We start from the raw sequence: 23,190 nt of genomic DNA on the forward strand, positions 1-23,190 counted from the left end.
TCAACCTCTTTGTTGACTGTTATCTTGCCCTCTCCTTCCCAACAATTTATCTTAAAAAAGGTAAAGGTACCCCTGCCCGTACGGGCCAGTCTTGACAGACTCTGGGGTTGTGCGCCCATCTCACTTAAGAGGCCAGGGGCCAGCGCTGTCCGGAGACACTTCCGGGTCACGTGGCCAGCGTGACATCGCTGCTCTGGCGAGCCAGAGCCGCACACGGAAACGCCGTTTACCTTCCCGCTGGTAAGCGGTCCCTATTTATCTACTTGCACCCGGAGGTCCTTTCGAACTGCTAGGTTGGCAGGCGCTGGGACCGAGCAGCGGGAGCGCACCCCGCCGCAGGGATTCGAACCGCCGACCTTTCGATCGGCAAGTCCTAGGCGCTGAGGCTTTAACCCACAGCACCACCTGCGTCCCTAACAATTTATCTTAAGATACTATAATTTAACATTCTCTCTTTCACCAACTCATTTTTTCTTAATCCTTTATATCATTTCCACTAAAACCACATAATTTTCTCCTCTCCTTCCCCACCTCTCTGTTCTTGTATGTTGCTGTGAATATTATTTCAATAGAAAAGTGGCATATGAAATAAATATTAAATCTTGGTATAATTCTGCTCTATGTGTTATTTGTTCTCCCGCTCTTGAAATTTCGAATGTAAAGTCTTTCTGGCAAGAACAAATTGTTTTGGCTTTGGTTGCTATATAAAATGCCATATACATTGATTGCACTATATTAATCTTTTTCTTCTTTTTTTTAAAGGTTCCACAGCTGCAAAAAGAAATTCCATTTTTTGCGGAGTAGAAAAGGCTGGTAATACATATACTTTTTGAAGGTGAGTGATATCTATTTGATGTTTACAGCCAGAAGAATCCTTCACAGTACATATTGGAGACCTATTCCCGTACATTCCTGTACATTTTTTTAAAACCATGATCATATCAGAGTGTACTAGAAATCTGAACTGTATTGGCACATGTGAGGTTTGTGTGTGTGCCAAATCATCATTATATTTTTTATTTTAAAAAAAAAATTTGAGGAAAAATGATAATAGATGGTATTCTAGTAATGTGTCCCATCAGTGCAGAGATTTTCACTTGCCCAGCAGGACTCCCCTTTCCCCATATGCACCCTACACTCTCACCAAATCTGCTCCAGAGGCTTGGGGAAACTCCACAAAGAGATTTAGGTGGAGCCCAGGGGGAGAATGTTCCATTGTGCAAGCGGAAATCCTTGCACCAATGGAACATTCTTATTAGTGCTACTTTGGTTTCCACCCTGTGAGATGTTAGACTCGTGACAAAAATCATGATAGCAGGCAAAAACGTCTAACCCTCTCAGCTTAAGACCAGAGAATGAATATAAGGCAAAATGAAAGCCAACTTCAAGACCAAAATTGTTCATTTGTATGAAGGGTTTAACATCAGAAACTTGTCTAGTTTTAGAATATTAGTCCCCCCGAAGTCGTATTAAGCTCTCTCGGGGATTTCATGGTGGGGAAGGGCGTGTGTGTTTTCCCTTTTACATCTGCTGCCCTGCCATATTTAATTAAAGCCTTTGGAAGCTCATAAGCTCTTCTGAAAGAAAGAAAGAAAGAAAATCTCGAGACGGCATTAACCAAGACAATGCTGACTCATTCCTCCCCATGTCATGCTGGTATTTAAGAAAAGGAAAGGTGGGTAGAAGTGATGCTTTATAATAAATATTATTTTATAGGCTGAAATAATGATCAGATGTATTATTATCTAGAGCAACTGTATCTAACACAATGGGGATGTATTGTTCTGCAGAATGAACACTTACAGAATTAAACAATGTGAATAATGTTAAGTATTTTTTTCTTTAAAAGTAAGTATCAAAGTGAACTTTTAAAAAAAGAAAGCCATAGAATCCTACAGAGTAGCATTTCATTTAGTGTCCAAACTTTTTTTAAAAACCTATGTCATAAATAAAACAATATGTCCAAGTAAAGCCTGAGGGGTTTCATTTGATTAGCGTATTGGGTGCTGATGTGGAAGACCTGGGTTCAAATCCCCCCCTTAGGCATGCTCTCAATTGTCATCGTTTTATCCTTCCTCCCAGAGCTGCTGTGAAGATAAGCTTTGTTAAAGCTGCAAAGTAATGAAATGAGATCTAGAAATATATATCGCAATATTAACCTGTCTATGCATGGATGTCTGGGGTGGGGGCAGCAGCACAGCCCCACTCCCTGTAGTCACACAATGCCCCCTTCACATGATTAACACGCAAAGAGGTCCAAAGTCTGCCTTTAGTCACAGACTGCATATTCCCTCCCCCCCAAAAAAGTATCATGGGAACTATAGTTTACGTATCACAGAGCTACAAGGTGCTTTATATGTATGGTGTGTACACAGACGCAGTCTTAAAATGGTATACCTTGGTTCTCGAATGCCTTGCGACTCAAATGTTTTGGCTCCCGAATGCCGCAAACCCAAAAGTGAGTGTTCCAGTTTGTGAACATTTTTTGGAAGCCGAACGTCTGGCGCGGCTTCCGCGGCATCTGATTGAGTGCAGGAAGCTCCTGCAGCCAATCAGAAGCCACACCTTGGTTTCCGAATGTTTTCGGAAGTTGAACGGACTTCTGGAATGGAGTCCGTTCGAGAATCAAGGTACGACTGTATAAGAGGAGGTAGCAGACTATTGTATTAGGCTACACTGGGTTCTGTGCTGGCTGCAGGCTGCACTTGGGATCAGCAGGAGAAAGAAGCACGAAGTAACTGGTTTAGGCACACAACATTTTTGAAAATATATAATCCAGCTGTTACTCAGATCTATTTCTAGCCTTAAGAAAACACAAAGGTTTTTTGTTAGGTAGAGAACAGAAGTAAAAAGGAAACATGGTGGTGGTTTTCATAAGAGCAAGCTGGAGATAATTTTAGTTGGTGTACTAAGATTTTTTAAAAAAAGTCAATAGAAGCTACACTCGGTAGCATTACCTAGTGGTTGGAAGGAATGTGACCCTCCCAAAGTAAAGCTCCACATGCAGGTTGCAGGAAATCCTCTTCCTGTTTGAGTACAAGGCGGTTGTGATCCTCTGCCTAGTAGTGAGCAGTGGGACATTGCTCTATGGCATCTAGTCACATACCATATCTGCCTCCTTCCATACGGGCACATACAGGAGACAAATCCCAGCTGTAAGATGGGGTGTTATGTGGGCTGTTGAAAAAGGAGTTGGATGAAAAAATTAGGAAGTGAGGAGCATGCAAAAGAAAAAGGCAGGGAGCTTGGAAGAAGGTTCAGGCTTACTAAGATGGACTGCTCATGGTGTGTGAAATTGGAAGGCTTTATTATACAAAGCAATCCAATTCCTAAAAGAAATATTTTAATAATGTGGGATTTAAAATAATGGCCTTGTTCTGCAGTTTCCTTTCTGAGGAAAGTTTCCTTTCACACAGGAATTTGAACTCTTTGCTCCTGAGAATACTCTTCACTTGCTATTTTGCTTTAGTAAAATTCTAAAATTTGCCTGACTTTTCTGCAGCTTCCTAAACTGTTGTAATCCCACTTCTCAGTGCAGCAGTTAGAAATGAACAGCATAATATCCAGCACTGCAAACAACTGAGTTTTATTTGCTGGCAGAGACATTACCAAAGATTTAATCTACTAAAGCCATTAAAGTATTTGCAAAACACTCGTGCAATTAGTAACCAGTGCAGCTAAAGAACAAACAGAGAAACATTGTTAGGTTGGATAACAATACAAAACTGATCTCAAAAATGCTGCAAGCCACACACGGAGATTTACTATTAAACATGTTTTTTGTGTCCTTTCCTTCCAGCTCATTGATTGTTCTCCCCTATATATTGCATGGGGGATGCATTCTGGGTCATCGTGCGTCGGCAGAACGTGCTTAAGCCTGCCCCATACCCACTCCACCCCTTTCTGTTTAAAAAGTAGATTTAAATTAGGAGCAGCAATGTGGGCCAGCCATTTTAAATCCAGCTACAGTGGTACCTCGAGTTAAGAACTTAATTCGTTCTGGAGGTCCGTTCTTATCCTGAAACTGTTCTTAACCTGAGGCACCACTTTAGCTTATGGGGCCTCCTGCTGCCGCTGCGCTGCCACTGCACGATTTCTGTTCTCATCCTGAAGCAAAGTTCTTAACCCGAGGTACTATTTCTGGGTTAGTGGAGTCTGTAACCTGAAGTGTCTGTAACCTGAGGTACCACTGTATATGAAAATTGTTGTAAGCCCCTCCTCATTATCCATTTCTCTGAACTGTTCCCAAGTGACACCCCTTTCTTCCAGGCCACATATTTTTCCTTTGCTTTCTTTTTTCTTTACATTATATTTGTATGCCACTTTTCTGCAAAAAAAAAAAAAAAAAAAATCATGCTCAAAACAGCTTACTAGAGAAAGACAGGGATGTGTTTCAAACAAATACTGCAAAAACAATTTCATAATAACATAGTAAAACAACAACATAGTGACCATTTTATAATAGCATGGCAAAACAATAACAACAAACCACATTTCAATACTATGCATGTAACAAGATTACTTAAACAACATGCAGCTTCCAATGGCAAAAAATAACAAGAGAGCTTCACAGCTTCACCTTAGACTCCTCCCATGATGTTGCTCCCTTCTCTCTCCAAGCCACACCCCTCACTGGCCCTGCTCTGTGTCTTCCTTGAGTCCTTTTGCCTTGCTGGAATAGGTACTTGGGTTTCCTTGCCTGGATCAAGAAGATGAACGCCTTGTGACTCGAACATTTCATCTCCCAAGCACCACAAACCCAGAAGAGAGTGTTCTGGTTTGCAAACGTTCTTTGGAACCTGAACGTTCAATGCGGGTTCCACGGGTTTCGATTGGCCTCCAATCGGAAGCCGTGCCTTGGTTTCCAAACATTTTGGAAGTTGAACAGACTTCTAGAACAGATTCTGTTCGACTTCCAAGGTACTACTGTATATGTCTGTCTGTCTGTCTAGAACCCCCTGACTTTGCAAGCTAGTATGTATCTTTCTGGAAGAGTCGCATCCATGCTCTTCCCACTTTTTCCTCTTTCCTTGACCTCTGTTGGAGGGTTGCCCACAAGGGAACATGACTCCCAGGCTGGAAAAGTTTCCCTGACCCATTCATCTGGAATAGCGTATCATCTGTTATCTACAGCAAAAGTTCCCAAATGTAACTTGCTGAGACTGGGAGCTTCTGGAAGTTGTCTATTTCAAACGATGAAGCAATCACAGCCACATAAAGCTATCTCCAGGCATGCAACTGGATCTAAAGTATGCTTTTAAAGTCACCTTGAGTCAAGTTGCAAATGCTTCGAGCCAGCCTTGATTTTAATATTCTCCCACATCTTCAAGTACAGAAGGGCAAGGAGGAAAGAGGAAAGAAAAAAATATGTATTAATTAAATAAAATGTTATTATCTACTTTTCTGATTTCAAAAAGCTTCCATTAGCATTCTGGGCAAAGATTCAAGTCACTTCATATTGCGCTCAAACGAGCTCACTCATCTTCCTCTCTAATAAAACCGGCACTAGTGAATCCATTTAATTAATGTCAGAAAGTGGCCTCAGAAGAATGCATCGATACCACTATGTTTAGATGCCCAAATTTAATGCTTTCTGCCCTCCAAGCATCAGAGTTTAGTCTTCGTGGCTTGGCTTAGAACTTTAATAACCATTTGGATTCAGAATTCTAGTGCTTACTTTTAGCTGCATCTCAGCCACACACTTCCAAGAGATGAAAGGTGAGCTGCATAAAATGCCATCAGGGAGATTAAGCCCCAAAGGACAGAGGCCTTAAATATCTGCCTCCTTCCCTACAGACCCTCTCAGTGGTAAGATCAACAAAGGGGGCTCTTCTGGTTGTTCAACTGCCCTTGGACAGCTTGAAGAGGGCATTCTCCATGGCCAACTCCTAAGCAGTGAAGTTTTCTCTCCACAAGTGTGTCCAGCACTTTCATTGTATATCTTTCATCATATGCTGAAGGCACATCTGGGGTATATATATGGATCCACCCTATTCTTCTAGTTGTAAATTGCTTTAACTGTTTTTAATATTGTTTTTTTTTTTGTATTGTTGTGACCCACCCTGGGACTTACAGTGAAGTGTGGGTTAAAAAATCCAAATAATACTATCACTAAAGGTGAGGAGAAAATCCTACTCATGCGTACCTTGGAGGAAGTCTCATTGACGTTAATGGCCCTTACTTCTGAGTAGTATTGTGCTGTCAGTAAGCAATGCATGTTTCAGAAAGAACGCTGTGCTTACACCGCTTTACATACACTATATATGTGCATCCTCTCCAGAGTGACACCCAATGTATATGAAAAACTATAGCCAACATATTTTATGGAGAGATGATATTTGAACCTATAGCAGCTTATCCAGATTTACCCCACATATAGGTGCTTGTTGTGGGCTATGCCATCTTATGATGCCTTTAAGCTTTAGAACAACCTGGTCATTCATGGGGAACAGTGAAAATTCACCAGCAAGAAGTGAGACCTGCAACATACCATTGCTCTATGACCATTGCCAGCCATGCCCCTTTTTGCCATACTCCATTCCATTACCACCACCTCAATTTTCCAAACCACCTCCAACATATACGGAATGTACTGTGGCCTCTGAGCATGTTTAATCCTTTGATAGGGGGTTCCCCCTATTTATTCTCCTGCAAACCTTGGAGTTACCGCAGGCCTGCTGATACCTTCTACAGTCAGCACTTGAGGAGTGAGTTTGCTATTAATTTATTAGTTGGCAAGCATAACAAATGGTTTCTTCCTGCATCCAAGCTTCTGGAATGGTCTAGAATTACAGCCAGGTGAGGAATGAAACCAATTCCATCTGGGAGGAACAATGCTAAGGTGCTGAAAGAGAAGGCTTTTTCCTTTTGAAAGTGGTCCATTTAGCTAGGATCTGATTAGTTGCATCCTCCTACCTGAGGGTCCATGTTGTGTGCAGCCCCAGGACTCCCCACAACCGGTCAGTAATGCTGCTATCACTCCAGGGGCCTGGGCCAATCAGGGGTGCTGGCACAAGGTAAGTATATGGCAGTGAGATGTGTGCCTGTCTCTTGCTTTGTGCTGCCGAACGCCCGCCCACCCACCCATTGTTAGATCGGTGTCTGGCATTGCTTTGGACTTTGGTTGGTCACCTGTTTTGGAACGGGGGCCGGGTAGGAATTTTTTCCAGTGTGGCAGATTGGCAGTGGCCACTTGGTTTTTGGCTACCTCTTAGCAATCGTCACAACTTTGTAAGGTTTGGCAGTTAGGCATTGGTTTAGGGGAATGTGGGGAGGGGAGGTGTGGCCATCACCTGCCCCTCCATGTGATAGGGTATTCCGTTAAAGGAATCCAGGGGTCTGGATCTCGTCCGAAGCCCAGGGAGGGACTAGGGCCTTGCCAGGACCCTCGGGAACCCCAGGGGTGAGCACCAGTCAATAGCCATTGTTGGAGCTCCTTCTGCTGGCAGTTTACCCTTTGCAGGCTTCCTGCTGGGTGGACAGGAGCCAATTATAGTCAGTAGATACCAATGTCTAAGCCAATACCAGTCACACCTGTGTATTCAATAAAGTTGTGGCCTAAATTTGCCCATTAACCTTGAAACTAAATTCTGTTTCCATTGTGTCTTTATTCCATGGGGGTGGGTTTTGAGGCTTGAAGCCCAATTATTTTTTAAAGGATCTGAGAGGTGCGAACTGGTGCTGCTGTGAATCTGGATCTGAATCTGCTTGCATTGTACCCTTGTGCATTTGTGACTGGGCAAAGATACCAATATCTCAAGAATTTTATCCACCTGAGAAAACACATCCAAGCTTCTCAATGGCCAGAGAAGACAGGTTTTGACACACTATTACTGCCTTTCACATCATTTCCCCAGCCTATCCTGAATGAAGGCTCCAGATTTTTAAAATGTCATATGTCCAAACCAAACATGTGTCTGACACCAGCAAGTCAGGTGTCAGTTGTTCTCATTGCCCAATCTGATCATGCAGTTGTAACAAAATTAGCACAGGGTGTGGCAAACAGTTGGGTCCTGGCACATTCAAGTTGTGCGATTAAAGTGAATATGGTGTTCTTGTGCAACCAAAACCTGTTTCCCAAAAAATCATATGTAAGGTACGGAAAGCAATGAGGAAATGTTCCTGGAAAGCGTTGGCTAACAATTGCCTTAGGCAATTTTGTATTAACCTCCTGCAAACGAATCAGAATGGATGTTCAGTTAACAGCAGACATAACTCCCCCCCCCCCAAAAAAAAAACCCCTAACTTTGTGCAGAGAGATTGGGATAAGTGCTCAATAAACAAGTTATCTGGAAGCAACCAAAGTATCTTGCAAAATCAGTGATGTATAACCGGTACCTCTTTTGTACCTATGTAAAAGACACCTCTTTTGTGAGGTGTTTCTCATTTCATTTTTCAGCATTTGGGGCTGGAGAAGCTGAAATCTGGAAGCACTTCCCCACATCCCAAGCAACAGCTATGTGCACAACTGACTCTGAACACTTAACACGGGAGGCGCCCCTTAAATAAGATGGAGAGAGGCGGTTGCTGCTCTCTGAACTACTGTTTCAGCTTGCCTTTGCCGCACTAGCTACACTTGCTTCATCGTGTTTACAACCAGCACAGCAAGATGCTGTAAATTACATGATAAAATGGGGGTGGGAAGCAAGTGGAGAGGCCGACGTAGTGGCAGTAAGCCCAGAAGTGAAGCCAACAAGAGTAGACCTGGAATGCCCATCTGCTCTCATCTGTCCCCAGCTGTAGGGGACTCCGGGTTTGAATGACTTTTCCTCGCAGTCACCTGCAGCTAATTAGCTGCCTCCATTTCAAAGTTTTGCTGGCTCGCTGCCCAGCATTCACAGCACTGCTCAGGTAGTGACCTCCAGCATCTCACCCAGTGGACCTTGACTGTTCTTTCACCCGCAGCTAATTGACTAAAGCAGCAAAGGTGGGTTGGCTCCATTCGCAGGCAGTGCAGCCTCTCTGCTCAGCTCCGTTTTAGATTGTGCCAACGCAGGTGGCCAACTTTTTAACCGGCTATTGTAGCTGCGCCTTTAACACCAGCTTGATGTGCAGACATTAACAAAAAGTGTCATGCTGCTATGAAGCTGTGAAGGTGCTGAACCAGCATCTTGAGGAAGTAGTGGATGAGAGCCAGTTAACTGTAGCTCAGTCCCGTGAGACAGAAGTTATGTTGGGGTGGGAGAGTGCATACCAAGGACTTTCCCAGCATCCTTAACAAACTACATTTCCCAGGATTCTTTGGGGGAAGCCATGAAGTGGTATTTTCAGGCTTTAAATGTATGGTGTGAATGTGGCCTCAGTCTCACAAATGAAAAATTTGTCATTCAAACTACACAATCCGTAAGGGGGGGAAATATTTGAATTCTCTATTGGGATTTGTACTTCCTTTATGCCCAGTTGCCACTGAATAGGTATCTAGTGCCCAAAATATACTCTGAGGTACCGTGTTCCACAAATACCCTGACACATGCTTAGGCCCTGAGTTCCTGCTTCAGATCACACACTGACTTCTGTTATTTGTCTGTTCTATTCTATTTCAACATTTCTGCTTCTACATTGATAGATGATAATAAAGAATCCACTCTCAATATAGGAAAAGTGACTTTCCTTCAAATAATTACAGGGTTCAGCAGTGGGGAGGAAGGAGGGAGTTACTTGTCCTGAGAGCATTGCCTCTCCCTCTGGTACCACCAAGGTCCACCATGTTCCACACAGAAGAAAGCGGGGCCTCTCTTCACGGAGATATGCTGTCACGTAATTACTTTCCTGCCTGGTGGTGATGGTGGTAGTACTGACGATAATGTGTTTCCACAGTGCCTACAGTAACTCGTCACATAGTTCATTAAATCAAATACACCCAATAGAAAAGGAGCGGAGAATAGTTGAGGTTGAAGATCATTTTGGCAATGAAAGCCTGAAGGTGTGAGTTTTTAACAGACATTTATACATTACCATGCCTGTCTCTCTGACCCTTAAGCAAGCCTGTTCTAACACAAACTAAATGGAGCTGTCTTTGATGAATCGGTGAAAGCATGAAAAAGGGTGGGGGATTTCACTCAGGGCTGGCCCAAGACATCTTGATCCCTTCAATGAAGGACAAGATGGTGCCCTCAACTGAACAGAAGTCTTAAGGACTGGCAGCTAAACCTTACAGATGATGGAACAGCATCCTTCACTGTAACTGAGGACTTCAAGCTACTTTAGAGGCTCCCAAAAGCCTTCCAATCTGCAGCATCCATTGCTTGAGGCAGTTGCCTCACTCTGCCCAACAGTGGGACCAACCTTGAGCATGAATTCCTCTTCTGAAAAACAATTAAAGGTGCAGAAACACTTCATTTTTTTCCCCATTCGCCAACCTAAATCATTTACTTGAACAATGTAGCCATTTAGAGCCTTCATCCTCCCCTTTGGAAAGCCCTGCTATGCTCAGTGTTTTGCTTGCCAGAATAGGTAGGAGAGGAGGATGAGCAAAGGAGCTTTGAGGCTGGATATGAGCAGCTGCCTCCTCTCCAAGTGCCTCTGAGATTTTATATTGCATTTATTTATCAATTAAAAATGATACCGCTTAATAGAATAAAAGTCCCTAAGTGGTTTGCACAGAGACAATACAAACGCGGCAACATTCAATCAAATTTCTCAAGATTAGATGAAAATGGGATGAAAACAAAATGGAACTGTTGATCACAGATAAAACTGAGCAGATATACTTTTCCCAGGCAGCCTTCTGTAGAGGCCACCTCCTCCATTCTGTTTCACTGCTGCTTCTAGGATCAAACAAAGGCCCGTTTTAACTTTACTGTTTGTGTTCCGCCAAATCAGTCAGGAATACAAAGATGTCAAAGACCACCATGGCTTCATCACTTACATCTTAACTACTTCATAGTATTGTATCTGGTTTACTCTCAATACAGCGAAAGAAGAAGCTTATCACAAACAGTGAACTCATCAGACCTCGGTGAAATAGCTCAGTTGGTGAGAGCATGGTGCTGATAACGCCAAGGTTGCAGGTTCAATCCCCATAAGGGACAGCTGCGTATTCCTGCATTGCAGGGAGTTGGACTAGATGATCCTCAGGGTCCCTTCCAACTCTACAATTCTATTATTCTATAGTCTGAGTTAGTTTATAGCTAAAATACCTAACAGTTAAAGTTTGGGCCTACACAAGTCTGCTCAGAAGTAAGACCCACTGAGTTCAACGGGGTAAGTAAACGTGTATAGAACTGCAGTCCAAGAATCATAGAATCATAGAGTTGGAAGAGACCACAAGGGCCATCGAGTCCAACCCCCTGCCAAGCAGGAAACACCATCAGAGCACTCCTGACATATGGTTGTCAAGCCTCTGCTTAAAGACCTCCAAAGAAGGAGACTCCACCACACTCCTTGGCAGCAAATTCCACTGTCGAACAGCTCTTACTGTCAGGAAGTTCTTCCTAATGTTTAGGTGGAATCTTCTTTCTTGTAGAGGGGCAATCCAAACTCCTGATTTGCAACAGCAGGGCAGTGTGGCCTTGGCTGCATCCACCAGGTTATCTTTTGTAATATGGTGCCTGTGCAAGGCCAAAATTTGGTGCCTCCAAATGGATCTTCTCAATTATGAATCTTCTCAGTTTTGTGCCCCCTTGGCTCAGTGCCCTGTGTAGCAGAACTGCCCACAGCACCCTGAATCCGATGCTGAATCTACATCCCCACCACTCACAGCTGCCAAGGTGGAAGTTGGGGAGAAGGACAGGAAAAATGTTTCTTTGCTGCACTGGATTCTAGAGTGAATCATATGCTGGACCAGCACTGTCCTCTCCCTGCCTCTGAAATGCCCTATTGTGGGCAGTTTCTAGTACCTACCACTGGTGGAAATATTGCTGACTGTAGGTAGGCTCTAACTGTTCAATGTTTGAGAAAGAGCGTTGGGGTGCTCCTCTCTGACAAGGCTGAGCCACTAATGATGGAGTTGCTCCACAGCAGAGGTTGGCTGATCTGGGCAAGTCTGGGCAGAAGGAACCCTCCGCTCCATCCCCCTCCAGCATAGCAAATTGGGATTTGAACTACTCTGTCCACCATTAACAGTGCAATGCTAGGAATGTTTATTTTGAAGTAAATCCCACTAAATTCAATGGGTCTCCCAGGTAAATGTCCTAGGCTGGCCAAAGGCAAAAGAAGCTAGATTCCTGCACTTTTAATTGTTCTGCAGAAGGGGGAATTTCCAGAGGTTTTAGCTGGCTGCACAGGCTACGCCTAATGAGAGCCCTCCTTCCATGCAAAAACAAAAGGTTGCTGCAAGACTAAAGGTTGCTGCTTTCTTTGTACTTGGCCACACTAATAGGACTGCAGCCACAATCAACTTCACGTTGCAAAATTTCTTTATGTTTGCCGATTCATCTTCAGGGAAGAAGGCTTAATTCATCTTGAAAAGGGGGGGGTGGAATACTGCATTTATCAGATTCAGGATTAAGAAGCTTTTGACCAAAGAAGAAGAAGAAAACTAAGCAAGCTTTTACAAGTTTAAACGATGTGAGAAAAAGAGGTGGAAACTGCCTGGGTCACAGTCTGTTTTGCCAATTGTTTTACCTGAGCTCATTTTAATGGGTCTACATGCCCAAACCTGTCAGAAATGAAAGAGAATTGCTTTTAACTGACTGCTTAAAGCCTAAAGAGGCCTCCAAGAACCCACTCTGGGCATGGAAGAAGTTGCCCAGCCCTGGCAGTTCTGTCATATTAAACTCCACTGTATTGTCATTGTGTTCTTCTTCAAAGCACTCCTCCCACAAGCCTTGGGGCTTTCGAATAGGATCATTTTGTGCCTGTCCTTCTATGCTTTCTCTCTTTGACAATGTGCATATGAATCACTCTCTCTGCTGGAAGTGAGAGATCCTCGAATGAGACTAGGAGACTCATGTTACAAAACTACAGAGTCTTTGCACTTTCAGCATCATCACGCCTTGCCTCTTAGTGCCCTCCTAGGTAATTCCCACCCACCCCCGGGGGGGGGGGATTACTGCCCACTTTGTGAACTTCTAGTCCAGATGATATTCTGCTATGTTGTGAAAGAAAAGAGCTTCAAACTATACATTTTTTTAAAAAAGCATAAAGGTTTGCTTCTGTTCATGGTTAATTAAATAAGGTTAACTCTTGGTTGGCCAGAAAATTGCAGCAGACTACACATGGCACTTCATTCTTTCGTATGCTTTATCTTGGGATCTGGAAGAAACACCCTATATGTTTCTTCCAGATGTCAAGATTTTTTTAGGAACTTTCAGAAATATTCAGATTTCTTTAGGAATGTTCAGAAATATTCAGATTTCTTTAGGTATGTTCACGCAGTTGCCATAGCCCAGAGACAACAGGGATTTGGAATGAAACTGTTCAGAGTTACATGAGGTCCACTGCAGTTAGATAATCCCCCTTGAGCACTCCTGCTGCAGGTAGATTCCCATAGGGATTCATGTTTGTGGGATTCAATTAACAAGGACTTCCACTAGTGCAATGGGGTTACCAAGCTTCTCCCCACACAGCCCTCCCCCCCCAAAAAAAAATGGCTCAAGGAGGGTAGGGAAAATCCCCAGAACAGTGAACATGAGGAAGAGAGAAGGGATCATAGGAGCCAACTCCTAGGGGCTAAGGTCCCTTTCCCACCCCCCATAAAATATTTGAGGGGGCTTGGGCCCTCCAAAGTTGATAAGTATTGCCATTGAAATGGTAAGTGTGTGCCACATCATGTGATCAGTTATGCAGGGCTGGACTTACCTTCCCCCGTCCCATATTTCATTCAAGTTGGCACTCCTGGAAGGAATCATTTTGTCTTGCAAGTTAAGAAGCTTTCAGTGATGGAGTAATTATTATAGGGTTAGATTGAATTCCTCCCAATGCATATTGTTGAGATGTTTTCTTCGGATTAGTGAATGAGACCGTCATTCCATCTTGGGTCAACTGGAATATATGTGACTTTGGGGAAAGTAATACCTGTACAGTGGTACCTTGGGTTAAGAACTTAATTTGTTCTGTAGGTCCGTTCTTAACCTGAAACCGTTCTTAACCTGAGGCACCACTTTAGCTAATGGGGCCTCCCGCTGCCACCACGCGATTTCTATTCTCATCCTGAAGAAAGTTCTTAACCCGAGGTACTATTTCTGGGTTAGCGGAGTCTGTAACCTGAAGCGTGTGTAACCTGAGGTACCACTGTAACTATTTTACCATTTATCAGTCATTTGCAAAATGTCTTCCTCATTCAACATCAACAGCCCAATAAGGAGAATATGGAATTATGTAGTCAATATCTCAGTTTTGAAGACTGATTTTCAGAATTAATATTTTATGTTTTAATAAAGCAGGCTCCGTCTTGAGTGTTGTTTATCATGTGCATGTGGGTGGGTGTATCAAAACAATGCATACAGTTCAACTTCTTGCTAATGAGCTGATACTGATCGGATTTTATGAGCTGGCAATGCATCAATCACTCATCATTAAACCATTCCCAAAGTGAATATTAATGCACCTTTCCTCCTATTGTAGTACAGTACAAGGCAATGCATACTTGCATCCAGATTGCACAACTGACATTAATGCTTTGCCATAAAATGAAGAATGCATTTTTTAAGTAAAAAAGGGTTATCATATTTGTTGTTCCAGAATAATATTCACAGTTTAGCCCCCCCCCCCGGGGGGGGACTAATCCAATGAGCCTCTTGGGCTTGCTGATCAGAAGTTCAGCAGTTTGAATCTCCACAACGGAGTGAGCTCCTGTTGCTCTGTCCCAGCTCCTGCCAAGCTAGCAGTTCAAAAGCATGCCAGTGCAATAAGATAAATAGGTACCACTGTGGCGGGAATGTAAATGGCGTTTCTGGTACTCGTCACAGTGTTCCCAATGGAAGCAATATTTTGAAAAGGGAAAACTTGAAATTGGGCAACATATAAAGATCTGTTAACAGAACCAGAAAATCACTTAAAGATGAAGGAATATAATGATATAAAATGTCTGCTAACAGATTGGCCACAATACCATCAATTGATTGACATATTCAGAGGTGATAAAGGGATGGGCTTTGGGAAGGAGTTCTCAAAGTTCAAAAAGGAATTATTGGAAAATAATGAGAAATTCTTATCAAGAATGTACAAACTACTGCTGGAATGGGAGACGAAAGACGAAGAGGTTAAGACTGTAATGAAACACTGGACACAAGATATAGGGTATAACATACCATTTGAATCATGGGGAAAGCTGTGGAAAGAGAATTTAAAATTTACAGCATGCAGTTCACTAAAAGAAAATTATATGAAAATGATGTATAGATGGTATTTAACTCCAGTAAAACTTGCTAAGATGTATAAAAATGCATCTAACCTATGTTGGAAATGTAAAGATAAAGAAGATACGTTTTTTCATAGGTAGTGGACATGTAAAAAAGTAAGGGGCTTCTGGGAAATGATATACAATGAAATGGAAAAAAAAATGTTTAAAAATACAATTGTTAAAAAACCAGAGGCCTTTTTAGTATGCAACCACAGCTGCCAGAATGCTACTTGCCCAGAAGTGGAAAGAAGAGAACGTCCCAACGAAAGAAGAAATGAAGACTAAGATGATACACTACGCTAAATTAACTGTGAAGATCAGACACCATGAAGGAAAATTTAATCAAGAATGGGAAAAAATTATAGATTATTTTAAAGAGCGCTGTAAAAACATGGAAACATTAGCAGGATTGTTGCAACATTTATGAACTGAAGGCAAAATTAGGATGTGAAAAAGAATTTGAAATTAAGTGATGAAAAATAATTGGATGCAAGGAAAATAAAAGGGAAAAAATGGAAACCAGGAGGGGTGGGGGGGAAGTAAATCAATGTAAATTTGGAAATAATACGTTAAGAAAAATTGTTATTAGAAAAATCTATCATCTATCTATCTATCTATCTATCTATCTATCTATCTATCATCATCTATCTATCTACTGCAGCAGGAAGGTAAACGGCATTTCCATGTGCTTTGGCACTCCCACTGCATAGAAAGCTGTCTGTGGACAAATGCTGGCTCCCTCAGCCAGAAGAGAGATGAGCATTGCACCCCATAGTCACCTTTGACTGGACTTAACTGTCCAGGGGTCTTTTACCTTTACCTTACCTCTCTGTGTATAAAGGTGATGAGGAGCTCCACAGCCAATATGTGGCATGAAGGGTGGATGACAGAACTAGATGTGGGGTGGTGGATGAGTGAATAAATTGATGGGTGGGTGGTGGAAGAAGTCCACTTACATTTAATGGTCAGACAGCATTGTAGGCTGGTCATAGCCACATCTGCAACCCAGCAGCTGGCTGCAGTGGATTGCAGGCCTGCCTGCAGATTGGCCAATAGCAGACTGGCCTGGGGGCCGGAGTTCCTCAGAGGGTGAGACCAACCAGCCAATGGGCATTTGGGTTCGCTCCTGGGGGAATAAATAGCCTGCCAAGTCATCCTCAGCTTTTTGTCAGATCTCCCACCCTCCCTCCCTTTATCATACACTTTTCCTTTCATGCTAAGAAGGACCTTGTTAGCCACCATATTTGGGGCTGGGCAGGAATTTTTTCGCTTGACAAATTGGCACCGGCCATTTGGTTTTCACCTACCTCATAGCAGTCATCACAACTTTGTGAGGCTAGGCATTGGGTAAGCCTTGGGTGGAGGGGAAGTTGTAGCCTCTGCCTGCCCCTCCTTGATTAAGGGTGCACCATTAAAGGGATTCGCACGGAGCTGCCTCTATCTGATGCCCAGGTGGCGGCTAGGGCCATAACACTCCACCAAAGGGGACCCCTCAGGGGGACACCTATTTGATGTATGTCATAGCCCCCCCCCATGTGGTTTACCCTTGGTTTACTCCCAGCAGACGGGCTGGAGCAAAATAAATGGCTTCACTCAATGCCTATAGCAAACTATTCACATCTGTAATCAATGAAGTTGTGGCCTATTTGAGCCCAGGCTATAGGCTGCTAGCTTGTCTAGTTCTTTATCATCTAAGGAGTGACAGGGTCATGGAGCCTTGGCATGCAAGTCGTAGCTGTGCCATCGCCAGTTTTCTTGGGGAATTTAAGGGTATAGAGTTAAAGCCAACTTCAAGGTTTCAACCAGGCCATGTTTGTTTTTTGAAGAAGTAATTTATTAAACCAGTTTTATATTTAAGAATACGGAGGCTTTACATTCTTCTATTTGATTAGGAAACTTGAGAAGAACAGAGGCGGATTGGATGTAAAACCTTCTCCTCAAGGCAAGTGACTTATTGTAAACACTCTATATAAACTGGCTCAGAGTGTTGTTGTTTTTTTAAACATCAGTAGCGTGTGTTAATGGCATAGTAGGTCAGGGGTTTGTGTCAAAGCATTTTTAAAGAATAGGAAAAGAAATGTATAAGAGTTCAGAAGTGGGCTTCCAGAATGATTCATAGCTTGGAAAGCCTGGCTTCCAGCAAGATTGCCAAACTAAATAGAGTGACCTTAAAACAGATGGTTAAGTGTTGCTATTATCACTGTTTGTAAGTGCCTCCCATGGAGAGATTTCTAATAGAGAAAAAGCATTACGATATTTTAGAGCTGGAAGTTGAAACTAGGCAAACTAAAACTGAAAAGAAGCAGCAAGCTTATAATTACAGAAGTATTTATTGGCATAAAGGATGTAACATGGTCCCCATCAAATGAGGTCTTTAAACCTTACCTATGCTGACCGCAGGGTACAGGTGGCGCTGTGGGTTAAAGCCTCAGCGCCTAGGACTTGCTGATCGAAAGGTTGGCGGTTCGAATCCCTGCGGCAGGGTGCGCTCCCGCTGCTCGGTCCCAGCGCCTGCCAACCTAGCAGTTCGAAAGCACCTCCAGGTGCAAGTAGATAAATAGGGACCGCTTACCAGCGGGAAGGTAAACGGCGTTTCCGTGTGCGGCTCTGGCTCGCCAGAGCAGCGATGTCACGCTGGCCACGTGACCCGGAAGTGTCTCCGGACAGCGCTGGCCCCTGGCCTCTTAAGTGAGATGGGCGCACAACCCCAGAGTCTGTCAAGACTGGCCCGTATGGGCAGGGGTACCTTTACCTTTACCTTTATGCTGACCGCCTTTCTAAATGAGATTCTTGCATTCAGTCTGAAATTATAGTTTGAAGTAATAATTAATAGGTTAAATCTATGACTTTCCCCAGACAGGCATTCACTTATTTTGCCATGTTCACTGTGGCCTTAAAGGACAAGCTCAGAAAGGGGGATGAGTAACCCTAAGTAACTAAAAGAAATATTCCTGGGGGATGAGAGTTCAACTTTGGGGACAAAAGAACAAGGTGCTTATAGATATTCATACAACCCATATTCAAATTTTCCCCCAAATTATCTGAAGCTGCCTTTATCTCAAGTGTTTGATGGTCCTGATAACTTAATGCAAATCCCCTCACGGTTTCTAAAGAGATGAAAACCCTCTTCATGTAATGTGCCCAATAAGAGAAAGCAGGTGAGGTTGGCACAATTCAAAAGCACTGTCAGGAATGCCAGTATGGCTCCACTGGTGGATTTGTACCACAATGACCTTGCCCCCCCCCCTCTCCATGGCTATATGCAGCAGCAGCAGCCAGAAGGTCAGGTGAAGAGTGCAGCCCCATGCTGCCGTCCAACTGTCCTTGTGTGTGCAGGCCCAACCTGCTCCATCCCTGACTTTCTCAAGTCGCGTGGGAAGTCTAAAGGTGGCTTTGAAATGCAGAGAAGTCTCCTTGCAATCAGGAATCCTGAGGGTGCAGGCTTCCCACTTGTCAGAAGACTTCTAAGTGTCTTCAGACAAGTGCACTTAAAAAAAGATCTCTCTCAATTCAGATCTTCTCTCTCAAAACAGGAAAGTTGGGGGTAGAGCAGACAGAAACATGGGGAGCAAGGGAGAGTGCCCTCCCCCATTTCTGACTTGTTGTTGTTTAGTCGTTTAGTTGTGTCCGACTCTTTGTGACCCCATGGACCAGAGCACGCCAGGCACGCCTGTCTTCCACTGCCTCCCGCAGTTTGGTCAGACTCATGTTGGTAGCTTCACTGTTGATAGCCTTGTCCACCGTGACTTTGTTTTCTTTTAAAACCAACTAGTGCTTTTCTCGGGGGGGACGCAGGGAGACCATAGCTGTCAATGTTTCTCTTTTTTTAAAAAGAGAAATTCCCTTATTCCGAATAGGATTCCTCGCAAGAAAAGGGAAAAGTTGACAGCTACGAGGGGGACGCATACCCCTAAACATTTTGTGAATCTAAGTTGTCCTCATTGAGGGGCAGTATTTCAATATGAGTAGGAAAATGAGAGTACCCCTAAACATTTTTTTAAAGAAAAAAAGGACTGAAACAAAAAAGGTGGTGGCTATCACTGCCTTCTTTGGGAGAGATTTCTGCAAACCAGCCAGAGATATTCCAGTGGATCCTGCACACTTCTGGTCCAAACAACAAAGGCATCCTCTTTCTACACACCCTCCAACATTTCTCTGATGAAAATTGTTGTTGTTGTTTAGTTGTTTAGTCGTGTCCAACTCTTCGTGACCCCATGGACCAGAGCACGCCAGGCACTCCTGTCTTCCACTGCCTCCCGCAGTTTCGTCAGACTCATGTTTGTAGCTTCGAGAACACTGTCCAACCATCTCGTCCTCTGTTGTCCCCTTCTCCTTGTGCCCTCCATCTTTTCCAACATCAGGGTCTTTTCCAGGGAGTCTTCTCTTCTCATGAGGTGGCCAAAGTATTGGAGCCTCAGCTTCACGATCTGTCCTTCCAGTGAGCACTCAGGGCTGATTTCCTTAAGAATGGATAGGTTTGATCTTCTTGCAGTCCATGGGACTCTCAAGAGTCTCCTCCAGCACCATAATTCAAAAGCATCGATTCTTCAGTGATCAGCCTTCTTTATGCTCCAGCTCTCACTTCCATACATCACTACTGGAAAAACCATAGCTTTAAATATACGGACCTTTTTTCCGACTACTACTTTCTAATTCCCTCTTTAGACACAAGACCCGAACAAGTGTTACAGATTTCAGCCAAACACTGTTAAGTAGTACAACTGAGAGGCCACACCCAGTTATTTACCAAACTTTGGAAGGGCTGCAGAAGAACATCACTTGGATCCAGGATCTGAGAAGCGGGGTTCACATACCCCAACCTGCTAACCTTGGGACTGCCTGCAGTTTTTAAAAATCTATTTGCAATTCAGACCAAGCCTGAGAGCAGTTCTTAGACTGTTTGCATAATAATGGGCACAGTTGAATTTCAATGACTGCTTGAAAGGTCATCTCTTCCCCTGCTCTGCCCCACGCATTTCACTTAATGGCCTGTTTTACTTTAACTCGTCCATTTTACTTTAACCCTTATATATTGTTTCAAGCGTTTGAAGCTATTACTCTACTGAAACTCTACATGAACTGAAGAAACATAACTGTCTCTCCATGGGTGCTAAACTTTTCTGTTTTGCAAGAAAAACAACATATTTGGACCGCTTCTCTCAGTAATGATTACAATTCTGGATGCCTCTCCTGAGGACATAGCCCACAGCAACCAGTAGCCATTTCTGCAATCATATCAGCCATACATATCCCACAAAAAGCCCTCTGGCAGGACTAGTACTCTCCCCTTCTGTGGATTCGAGGAACTGGTATTCAAAAGCATTGCTGCCTATGTTTCAGTGTAATTGGCTTATGAACTTATAAAGGTTGTGGACACCACCTGCTGCTGCAGTCCTGCTCTCTCCTTCACTTATAGATCCTACGTAGTTGTAGAAGTAAGAACTGTACCACAGAGGTTTCTCTAAGCCATCCTGTAGACAGGAGAAAATGGCGCACAGAAAATACAGCATTGTGAAAATCTAAGCAGACAGCTGCTAGGCAAGAGCCAGCCCCCATTCTTGTGAATCCCTTGTAAAGAATTTGGATTGATGTGTATATTGCCCAACTGCTTCACGACACTTTGGGGGCCAGTTGTCTTCTAAAGCTGCCATCAGTGCTGACAACGATGAGGCAATGCTTTTTCGATCTTGCTTCCCAAAGTCTCACAATCCTGCTTTCCCCCTTGATTTATGTAGAGTTGAAGCTGCTGCTATTAGCGGATCGATTCCTATACCTGGTTCTAATCCACCGTGCCCAGAAAGCTGGAATTTTCAGCTGCTATACTTGTTTGTTATTAGACTCGCTCCAGAACTTTTAAAGGAAGGCATCTCTTGCAGCATGTTGCATTACGAAAGGGGAAGCAACAGTCATGTGGATGCAAAGGTACTTACCAGGACATCAAAGGAGAATGCATATTCTTCCTCTCCCCTCCCCCAATCTGCACAGATCACATTTATGGGGAAATAGGACTGTGCCTGCAGGCTACACACCTGACATACCTGCTTGCCCATGTCCCTCAGCACACACACACACCCCTATTCCATGCTAATGGAAAAGGGTAGGATCACATGGAGGAATGGATGGGTGTGTAAGAACTGGGTGGATATCAGAGAAAAAGCAAAAAAAGTTCTTCTCTGGCTCAGATTCACAAGCTGCAGAAGTTTTGGAGTTTTAACACTCATATTGTATTTGAGGCAAGCATTGGAGCTACCCAAAACTATATTTCCAAGCCTGAAAATATGTGTGTGTGGTGGGGGATTCTGAGCATGCATTGCCCAGCCAATTACATTAAATGGCAAGCACTGGCAAATGCCAGAGATACTGAGGGTAGGGTGGCAAAATGGCACTGAGAAGCAGCAGCTGGAGAACAAAAACAAGGAAAGAAGAGTACTGGAACAGTGGAAATGTTTGGCAGGGTAGAATCTTTCTTTGAAGGGGGGAATTAGTTAAGCTGCATCAAATCTGCTAGTTTTGAAGCAAATCTGCTAGTTTTGAAGCAAGACTATGTAGAGGGGCCTTGGTGAACTCTGGCTCAAATTTGGCCTTATTTTGGGAGGCCTTGATCGCTCTCTCTCAACTCAGGGAAAAGCGCACTGAAGGGCAAAAAAATGAGGATTTTATATGTATTATTAACCCAGGGATCACAATTTATGGTATAATCCAGGAGCAAGTGAAAAGATGAATGGCAAAATATTTATGTCCTGAGTCAATTCATGTTACAGGCCAAGACGTTAAGCAGTGCCTTTGGTTGTCCAACAGGAGATACCTTTCAAATAAATTTTGAAGCAATTTAAATATGACATTAATGGTGTGGATTTGTCATTGTGCTAGCCTGAAGAAAAAAAAATTGTGGGTCGCACAAATTACATTGGGGCTTCTGATTTTCTTTTGTTTCAGCTTTTGAAGGCATAGAATGACAGAGCTTAGGAGCAGTCACTTTCCTGTGTGCCTTTGCTGTTCTAACATACCACAACATTATTTATTACAATCTGAATGCAACCCTACCTTCCAAACAACTTGCTTTAAATGCTGATCAAGCAAGCTAACCAGCTTCTCTTCTTCTCTTGTCAGGTGGGAAACTCACAGTTGCATGAGACATACAAAAGGTCTCCACACCATTGTATCTCAGTACCAGAACAAGGGGCAACTGCTCTAATGAGCACCTGTGAGGTCCAGAGACTGCCTTCCCCTACCATCTCTGCTGTGGTCAGGGTGTTTTATCAGTCGGAACTCACTGGGTGGCATTTGCCATTACAGTGGTACCTTGGTTCTCAGATTTAATTCGTTCTGGAAGTCCATTCCAAAACCAAAGTGTTTCAAAACCAAGGCGCACTTTCCCATAGAAAGTAATGCAAAACGTATTAACCCGTTCCAGACTTTTAAAAACAACCCCTAGAACAGCAATTTAACATGAATTTTACTATCAAACAAGAACATTGAGCCAAAAAATGAAAGCAATAATCAATGTACTGTACTATAAAATAAATAAGACAATATTGTAGATGAAATAATTCAAATTATTTTTTTTTCCTCACGTGCACTGATGATAGTCATTGTTTGGATGGGGGGCTTTTATCCATTTCCACAGTCACACAATCAATCAATCAATCACTAGCTGAACTGGGCTCCACACAGTCACAAAAACAAATGAACTGAAAAAGCCTCAAAAACAAAAATGCAAAATAAATAGCAAAAACAAAAGTGCCAAACTTAATCTGTTACGGAAGTCAGTTTGACTTCCGAAATGTCCCAAAACCAAAAGACTTACTTCCGGGTTTTCGGCGTTTGAGAATTAAGTTATTTGAGAACCAAGGTTCCACTGTATAAGAGAACAAGGGAGGCATTTATGGTGAGTTCCGGCACCTCTT

General features: G+C 43.2%; 1 protein-coding gene across 1 annotated transcript in view; it reads right to left on the reverse strand.

Moving 5' to 3' along the window:
• Window positions 1–4,924: 4,924 nt before the first annotated feature.
• Window positions 4,925–23,190, reverse strand: part of LOC307213777 (uncharacterized protein) — a 93,386-nt gene continuing 75,120 nt past the window's right edge. The window contains exon 3 of the transcript XR_013837674.1: window positions 4,925–5,323. The gene's annotated coding sequence lies outside the window, so the exon portion shown is untranslated. The remainder of the gene's footprint in view (window positions 5,324–23,190) is intronic.

The sequence above is a fragment of the Podarcis cretensis genome, assembly GCF_951804945.1.
Source record: "Podarcis cretensis genome assembly, chromosome: 3".
Taxonomy (NCBI): Eukaryota; Metazoa; Chordata; class Lepidosauria; order Squamata; family Lacertidae; genus Podarcis; species Podarcis cretensis.